General features: G+C 39.3%; 1 protein-coding gene across 1 annotated transcript in view; it reads left to right on the top strand.

The window, feature by feature from the left end:
* The window catches only part of oprl1 (opiate receptor-like 1), a 122,699-nt gene that overhangs the window by 65,888 nt on the left and 41,643 nt on the right, over positions 1–15,168 (top strand). The window lies entirely within an intron of this gene.

The raw sequence follows: 15,168 nt of genomic DNA, 5'->3' as shown, positions 1-15,168 counted from the left end.
ATCTCATTATATATAGGCATCAGGGGAAATTAGTTTCGACCAATCTAAACAATTGACACACAAAATCTTTTAAAAATCCCTCCCACTGACAGATTATGCTTTGGATCATGTACAATGTGTCTTGTGCGTGTTAAGGACTAAACAGGAGAAGTCAATATGGGGATGGTGAAGGATGGACAATTAACTATTCATAATTGAATTTTCTTTCTTTCTTCTGTATTTATTTGTCTTTCGATCTGTACAATTGATAATGCTATGAATTGTCAGGCTAAAAAGACAACAACCAATCGAGCTGTGGTTGACATTTTTTCCCACTGGTTTAAGGTCATAGGTTTGTTAAATAATTTGCAAGATTTTTCAGAGAGTTTCTTTGAAAGGTCTCGGTACACCTGGAAAAGAGAGATGCTTTTGTTCTCTGCTCCCAACTCCCTTTCCCTTTAAAGTACTTTGAGGTTAACTAGATTAGAAAAGCACAATATGAAATATTGTCTATTTACAATTTCATTATTTTTGGGAGTTGTGTCTTCATTGCTGAAAATGTTGAGACAACTTGAGAATTGGGTTGAACGTCTATTCCACATTAACACAATTGCTTAACCCTTTAGGCGCCAGAGGTTTTTTTCTAAAATCCTTGATTTTGACAAATACATTTCAAAAGGCTATATCTTAAAATTGATAGGAGATAGAGACTTTCTGTAAATTAGAGAAATGTTGAGGATGACCCAAAGTTTATGTAGGAAGCAAATTGACACACCTAATTTGCATATTATGACGTCATGGCGTGGCGGCCATCTTGGATTATAGAATTTTTATGAAATTTTCATATTTCAATAATGAAATGCAGCCATTTTCCCCAAATATGCCCCTATGAATGTCTGTGCTATATTCAATATTCTATATTCAATGCACTAGACAATGCAAAATGTTCAGGGAAATAGCAAAGAGTAAACCAACACTGTAAATTATTTCTAGTAAATGGCCGAAAAAATGCACGAGCGATAACCTCACGTTTGTCTGCAGAGGTCAAAATAGGCCCATGCCTATCCATCCAGGTGACACTGTTTGTAGTTTTTTATGGTGTGATACCTTTCATTGCATGGTACCACACAAAGACCCACCCCACACTGCCTACAACTGTAATTTGTCTGACGGCGCCCTTAGGGCGGGTTCGATCAGAACATACAACACAATCTGGGTGGTCATCAGCCTTATACAGAAAGTGACGTTCTGTGAGTCTCTGTGGCATTTCTCCCGATGACTTCTTCCTCCCTTTATGGCTCTCTTTCCTGGAGTAGCCTTCCAGTAAGCCAGTTACCACGTCTTGCACAAAGACCTTCAGAAAGTTGTGAGGAGCTTGAATACAGCTTCAGTAAATTATGTGAGCATTCACCAAACTTATGCTAAGAATAACATGGAAAATTCTGTTCAATCACTTTCTTGATCTGTGGGGAAAGAGTTAGGTCTTCATTCTTTGATCTGCAGTGTCAATGCACCCCATGAATGAATTATAATCATCAACACACACAGGTGTATTTATTCATCTGTACCCACTGGTAGTGTGTTTTGTCCTGATGCGTTTTCGATTTCACTGACAGTTACATCAGACCACTGGTGAAATCTTGTCTTGATTTCATGGGAGGCTAAAAACTGATGGGCATAACGATTTGTTTATAGAGTCAATAAATTCCAGAAATCATCATTGAGAAAAAGTGACAAAAAATCTAGGGCCGAATCAGCATTGGATAGTTCTCTGTCCCCCTGATATCCAACTGTTTCATCAAATGGCTTTATCCAATGTTGCTACCCCACCTCATCAGTCAAATACTCAAAGCCTGCATGTTCATAACCTGGTTTAGTGAGACGCATGTTGGCTGACTTTACTATGTGACAGCGCGTCTGCCTCTAAATAAATGCGCACCTGTCATGTCTCCACCAAGTGCGCCAACACGCGCTCCGGTCAGTGAACAGACAGCATGGCTGCGTCTGCATGACCTGCGCCACTACGTTTCCCCCCAGCTCTCCCACTGACACTTCGACCACGTCTGACATGTCCATCAGATTTGTCAAGCTACTGGCTTTGCGATCGCGGACACTTTGTGAAGGCACCGTGTCACATGGCGAGCTCGATAAAAATACAGAACACGCACATTACACCCAGCCTCGTTCCCTCCAGTACTACCATGCCTGCTAACTCCTAGATGCAAACTTCGACCCCCTGAAACATTTTCCTCACCACCAACATTGCTGGGCAAAGGATCTGAAGTTGGTGTTTGGTGTAGGGAAACACTTTGTCCGACTGCTGATGAGGCAGGGATGCGGCGCGGGAACATGTCGCCACTAGCGGGACTAGCTAACAGCTGACCGTCATCTTCTGAAGGTAGATTTTCCCCTTCAGAATAAGGATTATCGAATAGAAGATCCAGCGCTTCTTTGCAGGTAAACTTTTTAGTGGACATTGTGCGATTATTGGAAAAACATACTCGCTAATGCTGCCTATATCGCTCTGCTGCTGTCGCTCAATGACTACTCGCTCGGTGAAGAACTCGTACTGATTCAATTTGCTTTAGCTCAAAAAAATTACATTGAAGGATGACGTTTTTTGCGTCAAAGGTGAAGTTTGACATGTCTGCCAACCAGAAGTGGAGAGTAGGAACAAAATATGACATTATTTTTGCCACAATGGGCCGTTTTATTCAAGGCGCCATCTTGTCGACTTAAGTCGACCATGGCGCTTAGAGGGTTAAGAATCATATATTTAAATCTTCAAATAAGAATCTGTTGTTAAAAACTTTGCACAGTAATGGTAACTAGTATGAAATACCCACATAGTGATTGCCAATCCACCACACCAGTTGTTTCCCAGATATTAGAAACATTGTAAACGAGTAGTTCTCACTCAATGATTTGCTCCCTGAAACCTGACAGATACCATTTTGGGACTTCCAAAGGAAGAAAGAATGCAAATTGGTTTACAAAATGGTATATATATTTATAATTTTCTACTTGTTTCTACATGTTTCATTTAGCCATGCAGGCATGCACGTTCAATCATTACGTTCAATGAATATGTAACGTCAAGTGTTTCCATGATAGTGTGCATGTTGTTGATGGTTGAATACTGAAAATAATCTTTTTGTGTTCCATACATCAATTTTTTTACCACCCTACCCAATTAGTTTTGATTTTCAACCCAAATTAAACAATGCCATTTTCTAAACACAATCAAAATGATCTTTCATCATAATGTGTTGGGTATGCATGTAACCAAGACAACCAGCATAATGGCATCCATGAAGGTGAAGGCTACATTGTAAAAAAAAAAAATGTGTTAGCCAACACCAAGATTGATTTCTAACCCTCAAGTAAGTGCCCTCATGTTCTCATCAGCACCACTCCAGTCTTTTACTCTGAAGTGAGCCAAAACTGTACCCTGCGGAGTACTGCATTCCAGTGTTCCAGAAACACATCTCCCCATCCTGACATACTATGGTCTGGCAGTCAAATAGTCTATAATCCATGATGTCAGGGAGAGGGCCACACCTAGAAGCTTGTCTTTCAGTATGGGAGGCTGTATGGTGTTGAAGGTACTGGAGAAGTCAAAGAATATGATTCTCACATATACACCAGGCACATCTAAGCATATGCCCGATGCAGCATGTACAGAATCGCGACTTCCACTCCTGTGTTTCTGGTAGACAAACTGGAGGGGATCAAGATTCTCAGCAACCTGCAATCTCATGCGGCGAACAAGAAGTCTCTCCAAGGTCTTCATGATATGAGATGTCAAAGCCACAAGTTTGTAATCATTCAGCTCCACCAGTTACCCTAATTTTGGTACCGGTATGAGACAAAAGGTTTTCCACAGCACCGGGACTTTTTCCATCTGAAGGCTCATATTGAAGGGCCTATGAAGAGGGACTGCTAGTTGACCAGCACATTCCCTCAAAAGCCTTGGACAGACTCCATTTGGGCCTGCAGCCCTCCCTGACTGAAGTCTCCTGAGCTCCGCTTCAACCTCCTCTATAGTTAGACAAATATGTTGTAGCGGAGGGATGACGACAGGAGGGATGTTTCTATCAATTTTAGAGATGGGGGTGGGGAAGCAGCTGGACAGAGGAGGGTAAGTGGTGGGAGCAGCCATAGATGTGAAGGTACAGCTGGGCTCAGGAGGCCTGGATGTGGTAGCTGCCACAGATGTGGAGGAGCAGCTGTGCTCAGAAGATCTAGTGGTGGAAGCTGCCGCAGAGGTGGAGGTGTGGCTGAGTTCAAGAGGCCTGGCGGTGGAAACTGCTGCAGAGGTGGAGGTGCAGTCAGGCGGAGGAGGAGGCTTGGCAATGCGAATTGCCATTGAGGTGGAATTACAGCTGGGCAGTGGAGGCAGTATAGAGGAAGCAGTTGTGGGGGTGGAGGGAGCAGCAGCAGAGGTGGAAAAAGCCACACTATCAAACCTGTTGAAATATTGGTTGAAAGTATTGGCTCTGTCCACATCACCTTCCACAGACAGAGTTTTTCAGTCTGTATCCAGTGATGGTCCTCATGCCCCTCCACACCTCCTTGGTGTTATTGTTCTCCAGCTGTCTCTCTACCTTTTTCTTGTACTCCACCTTAGCTCGACGTAGTCTTTTTAAGCTCCCGTTGTACATTCCTCCACCTTTCTCCATCCCCATTCTGGAACACCATCTTTTTCTTGTTCAGGAGGTCTTTGATATCACTGGTGATCCATGGTTTATTATTAGGATAGTACCTTACAGTCCTCACTGGAATCACAGCATCCCTACAGAAGTTAATGTAGTCAGTGATGGTGCTGACCCTCCTGTCCATGTCAATGTCCATTTCTTCTTCCTCCAGCAGTACAGCCCAGTCTGTGACATCAAAGCAGTCTCTCAATGCATCACGCGCCTCTGGTGACCACTTCCTGAAAGATCTGGTAGTAACAGGAAGTCTTTGTACACAAGGTCTGTATATGGGTTGTAGATAGACCATGCTGTGATCAGATCTATCCCAGTGGTGGAAGAGACACTGCCCTGTAAGCCTCCTTCACATTAGCATAAAATAGATCTAATGTCTTTTCTCCACGTGTTGGACAGTGCACATACTGTACAAAGCCAGTCAGGCAGGAGGATAGAGAGACGTGGTTGAAATCCCCTGTGATTGCAATGAATCCCTCAGGATGCTGGGTCTGTATCCTAGCAACGGCGTCATGGATGACATCACACGCCGTTGTCGGTGCTGTCCTCGGTGGAATGTAAACAACGATGACGACTGTATATGGGAACTCTCTGGGCACATAGAACGCACAGAAACCAACAACTAATAGAGGACAACATATCCTCTCCTTAATGGTCACATTGTGTGGGTTAACCCATCTTTGATTAAAAAACAGGATAATACCCCCGCCTTTCTGCTTACTGCTTGTACTCTGGTCACGATCCACTCATACTACTGTGAAGCCGAGTATGTCCACACGAGTCTGGTGTGTTGTCGTTCAGCCAGGACTCAGACAGACAGATCAAACTGCTCTTCTTATACAGCCGTTGGTTCCGCACAAATTAGGACAGTTCAAAAACTGCTGAAAAAAAAGATAACAGTGAGCATTGTTTTGCTCATAAAGCTCAACACCGCTCAAGCGTGAGCAAGATATGCAGAACAAACAAACTGAACTGTCTACAGTAAGAGAAACTGATGAGTCACCAACAAAAAGGGGCTATTACTAGAAACGCCAGTACCATGTTTGACTGATATTTCAAATTGTTATATGAGAGGCGTGACAATAGGATTAGTGTCTGGTGTGGCATGTTACACAATGCAGGCTCTCCCTTATGTATATGCTAAGGCCCAGTGTCTGCCTCTGCTGATGTTTTAGAGGCATATTAACTCTGACACCCATTATGCCACCTAACCTTACAAACAGTACAAAAAGGCATAACAAAGGTGCTAAAGTGCCACCTTAGATTATATGTTTAATAACTAAAAAGGGCCTTTCTTTTTCTGTGTCATGAAGAAGAATTTTGCACAGTTTCAAATTTTGCTTGAAACTGATAATAGTTGATAACTATAACTATTATCAAAATGGATAACTATTATCATAGCTTGAAACATGATAATATTTGTAATACTGGGAGAATTTACTACATGCATAAATTGATCGAGTCCCAAAAATCAATCAGTCATTCAATATATACGTTTAGAAAATTAATAAGCAAGCAGATGGTCAACCTGATGTTAAAAGCGCAATTTATAATCCTCAGCCTGAGTTTTTTTGATACTTTATTTGGCTCAGAATTATCAGTACAGTGAAGATGATTGATGTTTTAGTTATATGTAATAAAGCAATAAGTAGTCTAAGTATCAATATTCTACAAACATATGACATTGAGTAGCACAAAAGTCAGTTCTATGATGGGAAGCTTCAAAGAATGAGCAGATTACACACCTTATATACCTGAGCAAACATTCCCTGACTATCCTTGTGTGTATAATATACAAAGCATCAGAGAATACCTGATTATGAGAGTATTCTGTCCCAAGCACAGCTGCAATCATATACATTTTATATTGTCAGTACAGCTAATGCTATCTAAATGAACACTACTAGGTCAAACAGACTCACACACCCGAAAGTACATTTACATGATAAAATCATTTCCCATCAAAAGGAAATTTGGTTTTCACAAAAAAAGTAAGATACAACTCTGCTTTTTTTGTGTCTTTGTTAATCTTGACTATCCACATCCTCAGAGAACAATATGTTTAGTGTTATTGGGATTTTTTCCAATAAAGAAATAATCAGTGTTGTTGTTAGTGTGTGACAATGTTAATGGTTAACTCCTCTTGGTGTTAGTAGTTCATGCTGCCAGTGCTCGTGTGCAGGTTTGTAGTGTCCTCATGTTCTCATCAGCACCACTCCAGTCTTTTACTCTGAAGTGAGTTTTGATTGGCTTAATGTAGTGGATTTGAGATTCTGCGTAGTAAAAGTGTACAAGAACATATTTTTAAAAAATGTTGTGTGTTTCTGCGCATGCACACGAGTATGCATTAGACTAACTCTCCATTAAAGGTTGGACCTGAGGGATTTCAGTGAGTGGGATGAATTAAACAAAGTTTGGGACCTTTGCACTCACTTAGCATCACTGCTAAATGAGTACTGACTTAAAATGGGCCTAAACACATCTGAATGATTTACAGTCAAGTAGACAATTTCAAAATAGGCAAACAGAAATTTTAAAAGGACAAAAAATATGTATTTGACAGCATAAGTGTAGTGTAGTGTAGTGTCGTAGCTGATTTTGAGACTGCCAGAACTGACAAGAGGCAAGATGAACCCAGCAACCAAATGTTTTTACTATATTGAAAAGCAGAAATACAGGAAATGTATTTGTTCTGTACAGTGTTTACATGCCTTTTTTTTAGCTATTTTTAGTCCTAACTTAATCTTTTTTCCTATTTTCCCAAATGTTATAGAATAGAATAGAATGTCTTTATTGTCACTATACACAAGTACAATGAGATTAAAAGCAACTCCTCATTCAGTACAAACATGTAGGTAAAAAATATGTAACAATATATTCAAGTAGTGCAAAGATATACAGAGCATAGAAACTGCTAGTGCAGAGAAATATGCAGTATATGCAATATTTATTAATATGCAGTGTGAGGTATTTTGTTATTGTACGGAATACAGATATTGCACAGTAAATGGATTTATAGAATTTTCAAAAATCTTCAATTATTAAATATTGCACAGTACGTGGGTAGAAGAAGTCCAGGAGTTGAGGGGGTTATACTGAGAAAATCAGTGCATGTGTGAGTTCAGAGTGGTTATGGCTTTGTTCTAATGCACCTGTAGCACCTCCCTGAGGCCAACAGGTCAAACAGATCAAAGCCAGGGTGGGAGCTGTCCTTGGTGATGGCTTTTGTTCTGCTGAGGCAGCGGGAGGTGTAAATGTCAATCTGGGAGTGGAGAGGGCAGCCAATGTTTCTCTGCGCTGTCTTTACTACTCGCCAAAGCGTCTCCCAGTCTGCCTTGGTGCAGCTGCCGTACCATACTGTTATACAGTATGTCAGCAGACTCTCGATGGAAGAGCGGTCAGCAGCAGGTTTGCGTATTGTAATGTTGGACTACACATGATCCAGAGTGTTCTCTCCCCTAGTAGAACACTTTACGTACTGATAAAACTTCGAGAGTACAGTCTTCAAGTTGGCCTTATTAAAGTCACCTGCTATGTGAACACTGTAGGCGTGGAGCCACTGGTGTTCCTTTATGGTGTTCAGTATGAGAGAGAGCGCCGTGATTACATTGGCGTCGGGTGGAATATACACAACGGTGATGATTACTGTTAGCTCTCTCAGTAGAAAAAACAGGCCGGCATCTTACAGACATGTACTCCAGGTCTGGGGTCTGGGGAACCGGAGTCCTCAGTCCTGTCCCAGCGGAGCAGCATGTGACCTGCTAGCTGCATGCTAGTATCTGTTATCCCCGGGTGAATCCAGGTTTCAGTGATAATCAGAACACAGCAGTCACAAACATAGCGATTTCCAGCGAGTTTTAGTTACAAGTCATCTGTTTTATGCACAAGGGATCTGGCATTAGAGAGATACAGGCTCGGGAGGGGTGGCTTATGTGATTTTTCTTTTTTTTCTTTCTTATCATAACCCTGGACTGTCTGCGCTGCTTCCAAGACCTGACAACAATCCACGGAGAACCCAGCAGTCTCGCTATGTCGTCTGGGATATTATGCGTGTAATGAAAGTCACTCAAAACCAAGGGCGTAAGTTTGGTCTTAGCTTTGGTAGGGACACTTCACAGCAACCCCACCCCCAAACCAAACAGGGGGGAAAAAATAAGTAGTTACTGAATTATGCTGAACAAAAAAATACTTGATCAATTGAAGTCCTGACAGTCTAGCTGCTGTTTTCTCAACCTGCACTACATCTATACTGGATTTCTGAGTTTCCTGAATGTATTTAAAAATAATGTATCAATGAATAAAATGTAGACCTTATATGATGACTAAATGCATTACACTTTTCAAACTTATTAGAAAACACCTTTGAATATTACAGGAAAAGGCAAGATTTAGGCTTTATGAAACCAACTTTGTTTATAATTCAGAAAAAGAGAGAAATAAACATCTCCTGATGAAAAAAAAATGCTAATGTAAGATAAACCTAGCCTCCTAGCCTACATTTAATTCACACCATAACACCATAATAACACTTTTCCATAGTAGAATGAGTGTTTAGGTTTAGGTTGAAACAGTGATATCAAGGGTTAAATAATGGGAGATGAGCAGTTTCCTACTTAACTCAAACATGGGTCTGGCATGTGCGTTAGGACCATCTGCCACTCCAGCCAGTCTCCTGATAGGGCCCCATTCTTGGGAACCATAGGGCACCAGTTTGTTCACATTATTAGAGTTTGCAATGAAAACCAAAGTGAAAAAAAATCCCTCTGCTCTTCGTTTAATCCCAATAACATGTTTAAATCCCTGTAACAGAATGCTTTGATCGACTGTATTAAATGCAGCACTGAGATCCAACTGGACAAGCTCAGACATGTCCAGACACAAGTCCGCTATCAGAGGCTAAGATGAGATCATTGGTAACTTTCACCAGTGCTGTTTCTGTGCTGTGATGCACTCTGCATCCTGACTGAAACAGTTCAAATTGATTTTTGTAAATGATCACAAAACTGAGCTGCAACAATCTTTTCAAAACCTTCAGACAGAAAAGGGAGTTTAGATAAACGTCGCTACCTAACACTTCTGAATCAAGAGTAAGTTTTTAAAATAATGGTTTGATTACATTACAGAAGGTACATATCCGGTCAACTAAGATAAAATTGATCAATATCAATCCAAAATGTCTAAAATACAAGTTGATGGTTAGATTAAGCTATTGCCGTTATTAGCTCAGAGAGATCAACTGGGCAGAAGCCGTCTAAATACAAATCAGGTTCTAAAGATACTTCTAAAGCTGCTCTACTTGATGATACATCAGAGTTAATAGTGGGAAGGATTCCATTAATCTTCTCTCACCAATTATATTGGTGAACAAACTCATGAAATCATCACTACTGAGAGTTAAAGGAACAAATGGCTCAACAGAGCTCAGACTTTTAGCTCATATGTTCTTAACCAACAGAATGGCTCCTTTTAAACCAGATATGTAAACTGACCAAATATTTTTGTTGGCTGCTTGGGACAGATCTGTAGTAGAGATACTGATGCAAATAGAAATTCAGTTACACTGCATAGGCAGCACATATCTTAATACATACCGTAAATCTGATATATATAATGGATTTCTAAATTGCTTGTACCAGTGTTACACAAGGGGAAGTCTCACATATTGAAGACGAGACGATATTTTTCATATGATAGTAAAATATGTTGCTTTCAACATTTGATGTTGTCTGTGTTCTGAATCAAATATTTGTTTCTGAGATTTGTAAATCAGTGCATCCTGTTTATATTTACATTTAACAGAGCATCCAAACTTTTTTCTATTGGGGTTGTACAATTAGCAATTAACACAAAGAACCACAAGTGTGTGACTTATTGTATGATCCAAATCTTACAGAACTTGCATTTTCAGTGTTCAGGTTCGATGGATCAGATACTTATGTTTCCTGCTTTTATTTTTAAAAAAGGCAACAAGCAGATAGAAGGAGAGAAAGTGTTGCTCAAAACAAGGGTGCTCAGACACTGCATCGTCTTACACCAATGCTGTATGATGCATTCTCAATTGAAATAATTACAATCTGCGCCATCATTGAATGGTTTGTTATAGTGCCAATGCTCCAAGTTCCACCGAGTTTCATCAAAGTTAGAGAATAGATTTCTATTGCTGAAAAGTAGCCCCAATCACATATTCACTTTTTCCTTGGATTAGCCTCTGTGGAGGAAAGCATGTAATTGGCAGTTTTGTTCAGACAGCGGAAATCTGCTGACTCTGACTAATCAAGGGGACTCGACCAAATTATGATGATAAGAAAAAAAAGTAAGAAATCACAAGTCATTCATTTCAGATTCAAGACAGTCAAAACCAAATGAAAATCATGTCTGTCACAATTTAGGGGCAGACTGAACAATATCACCTTCTTTAAGGTAACACTGCAACAGCATATTGGAATCTATGTACAAGTGATGAAGAGTATCAGCTTCCATACTGAAAATGTTAGATTTTGGACTCAGAGCCAATTATAACCTTCTTTCTTCTCAACAATATTTCATGTTAATAAAACATATACTTATGGGTGTTTACCACAAGACCAAACTCATTTTCCACTTCCTATACAATTACATTAAATTCTACCACTCAACTCTTTATACTTTAGGCACCATAAACAAACAAAAAAAAAAGGCTTAATCTACTTACATAAATCAACCAAAACATATTTATCTAATGTTGTTGTATTTAAGTGGGTACACCAAAGTGCATAATGTATAATACTTTTGGTATAAATATGCAGTATACAGCAAGATATTTGACAACTATAGATTATAGGGCAGTGTTAAAGACACTCATGAAATAAATTGGTGTTAAGGGTTAAAATGATCATTGAAATCCTTGCAATTAATCAAAATCATGGCTTTACTGGTTGAGATCAGCATACTATTCAACATTTTCTTTACTTTCTACCCACTTGAATCCGCTTCCAGCTAGATTGCTTTCAGAGACACTTTAAGACCTTTATGAAAAAGGGCCGATGATGTCACCCGACGAGAGCTGAGATAATACACGGTGCCTGAACCTCTGCAGCAGCTGGCAGCTATGAATTGGATTGTGTGATTGCCATCAAGAATGGCTTACCTTCAAGAGCTCTTCCCTGTAGAGACATACAGGAATATAAAAGGACTTTGTGTCGCAGGATACTGATAAATAGGTCTTTATGAAACTGTGTCATTAAACCCTGGAAGAGTGAATGAGAGACGGAGTAGACATTAAAGGATTTATTATCAAAGTCATTTTTATCCATCAGATTTGGCAGAGACTCCTTCAGATGTATACATTTTGAAGTAAAGGACTTTACTGACATGCTGACATAAGAATTGCAACGCTGTTTTTTTGGATTTTATTAATCTTATTTGTAGTAGTAGTTCACAATTTGAAATGCTAGCTATCAAATAAGTGACTGTTAATTGGTTTAGATCAGTTTTCCCAGTATAAACAACTGGTTGGTCTTAATGTTACCACCTGGGAAGAAGATGGAAGAGTATATGTTTATGTTTATGTTTATGTATTTAGCAGACTCTTTTATCCAAAGCGACTTACAAATATAGGCAAGTATAGGCATTAACTCGTCTGTCTGTCATTTTGTTGTGTCAGGTTTTATACACATTTACTGCTTTCTTGCTGCAAGTTACACCAAAGTGCAAAGATGATGACATGGGCAACCTTCACAGCAACCTAACTGTGGTTACAAGTTGTTAGTCACATTTTATTCTCAAATCATTATCAATCAAATACTAAATGGCGAATTGAGGGGCAGCTTGTATTTTACAGTTTTAAAGCACAAAGCTTAATTTATAGTTGTGTCTATAATGCTGAAGGATGCCATTTTTCAAATTGCTAATAGTTTGCTATTAGCTTCTGCATATTCACCTATATCTTGGAAAATAAGGGTAGGTTGGCTGCCTTCTCCTAAAAACCCTCCTTATCCAAGAAGCAGTCCCACTGGAAGCTCAATTCTTTCTCCAAGTGCCTGTTGGGTCATCAACATTTTTAATCGTCAACCAGGAAATGACAAACTTTAGAATATCATTAAAATATGAAAATGTGAAAAGTCACCCCTGAAAGGGCCTCACAGCTGTCTTCCCAAGCACAATATGAAACTAACTTTTCTGGTTCGTCAGCTGATTATGAATCTAGACAAGCTGTCCTCCCAAAGACATCAATGACTTTTTGATTTAAGCAGATGAACCAATCATTCATTTTCTTTATCCATCTGTCCATCTATTTCTATAACATTTTCATCCAGTCAAGGGTTGCAGGGGGTCTGTGTTCTGTGGTGGCTAATCCATGTGTTAAAATGTCTCATGTTCCCCAAACCACTCTTTCACAGTTTAATCTGAATGAATCCTGACATTGTCATATTGGAATATGCATGTGGGAAAAAAGACAAAGAAAAAGTTAATTTATTTTTTTCAGGTAGTCAGCTAACCTCCATTTTCAGGAACATGAAGTTGTTCAACCTAACCAACTGAAGTAGGCCTCGATCATTTGCTGAGTTAGATCCAGGCTGTGACACTTTATTGCCCAGAATCTGTAAATTTTTTTAACAAACATGTGCTCCCCTCAGTTTGTGCTCAAACCAGACATGATTTTGTTGACATTGAGCAACAGTTTGTTCTCTTTGCACTATACTGTAAGACTCATTTATTCACAATGTGAAGAATCATTGTTTGTAATCTACAGAGTCCCAGACACCCCAGATGTTAAATTTTTTTTCTGTTCTACAGTGGTTTGTTTGCATATTTTTGTTACTGTGTGCATACAAAATAAAGTGAATACAGCACAGACATGACTTCACCATATGCATGCAAGGGTGCTTCACACCTCACGATAAATACATTTTCCCCTGAAAATATGATTGAATTTTTTTAAGGTATCTTAAACATTGACAGTTCGCTGTTTTTGCCATGTTCCCATTTCAGCTTCATGGTTCTTGCAGAATCAATAAAGTCTAATCAACAGTCTCTGTCTTTCTGTCTCTCTCTTTATGTCTCATGAGGCAGATTGCTATTTACCATTGTTATTACCACCATTTTTTTTACTCAATGATAATGACTAGGTGAGAAAGTTTTTTTTTTTTTTTAATATATATATTTTTTTTTTCATTGGATTCCATGGCAACACTCTAAATATCCCCTCTCATTTGGGTGGTCTCACAGTAGAAGCAAACAAGATTGCCATGAACATCTGTCTTTTAACATCTCCCTTTGCTGGATTTGAGTGGTTATTGTAAATTTTCTGAGAGACAGTTTGTTCATGGATTCTCTGTCTGTTCTGCAAGAGGACAATTGAGTGTAGAAGGCTTTCCTCCGCTCTGACTCTCCAAACAAAGCCCTTCTGGATGTCTTTAAACAAGTGATCAATTAAACAGATGGTAATTTGGCAAAAACAACATACTGTCAATATTTCAAAGTCGCTGTAAATGTAAAAATCATATTTTATAGATGCTTGCAACTTATTAACAGGCACCAAACACCCTGATGGAATCTGAAAGGCTCCTGTGGTTGGTTAAATCTGTATTTGCCACAGGTTTGTGCGAGAACATGAAAGATTACAATATAATTACTAGGGCTGACCTCCAATAGTCAACTATTCGAAGACTCGATTCGGAGAGATCTGATTCGACTATGAACCAGACTGTGAATCAGTCGAATAGTCGGAACATATATATATATATGCCTGAATGCATTCGGGCTTGTCAGGCACGTCAATACGGCCGCCATCTTGGGGCAGGGTTTCTGACAGCAGTCAGACGGTTGTACATCTGGCAAAATGCCAGACTTTTGTGCTGCTTACGGATGTTCCAGTGAAACAAAAGCCTTAATGAATAAACTTGGAATAACATTTTGCAAGAAAGAAGTTGTTTTATATTATTTAACTGTTATGAACAAGTTTAATTTGATGTATCTCTTCAGATAACATAAATTAAACTAGCTTATTAGTAGCTTACGTCAGGACAAGAAAACAAAAGATGTTTTCGTTAGTAAGACAGCAGTAAGATGGTGAAAGTGACATTTGGCAATCAGCTACTATATAAAATTGTGCTAAGTAGGCCATGTTATTCCTAAATAATCTATTAAATCAGTTTCATAGCACTAACATTAACGTTAACTGCTAACATAAGTTGTACCTGAATTGTAGCTACATAAGCATGGAGAACTGAGCGTTGTTCAGCTGGAGTTGTTTTGTGTGTAGGTTTCCAAAAGATAAATGGAAGAGACAGGCATGGGCAGCAGCTCTCAGGAGGAGAGGTTTTATCCCAAAGGACCGTTCAGTCTTCTGCAGCTGTCACTTTAAACCACAAGACTTTGACAGGACTAGACAGTCAACTGTTTAAAGGAAGGAGTGTAACCATCACTTTTTAATTTTCCTGACCATCTTTGCAAAGTTAGTGTCATGACAAATTCTCATATAATCTTAATATTTCACTAA

The sequence above is a fragment of the Leuresthes tenuis genome, unplaced genomic scaffold, assembly GCF_036924035.1.
Source record: "Leuresthes tenuis unplaced genomic scaffold, fLeuTen1.0.hap1 SCAF_16, whole genome shotgun sequence".
NCBI classification, from domain to species: Eukaryota; Metazoa; Chordata; class Actinopteri; order Atheriniformes; family Atherinopsidae; genus Leuresthes; species Leuresthes tenuis.
Note: the sequence above shows the minus strand (reverse complement) of the source record. Positions and strands in the feature narration are given on the sequence as shown.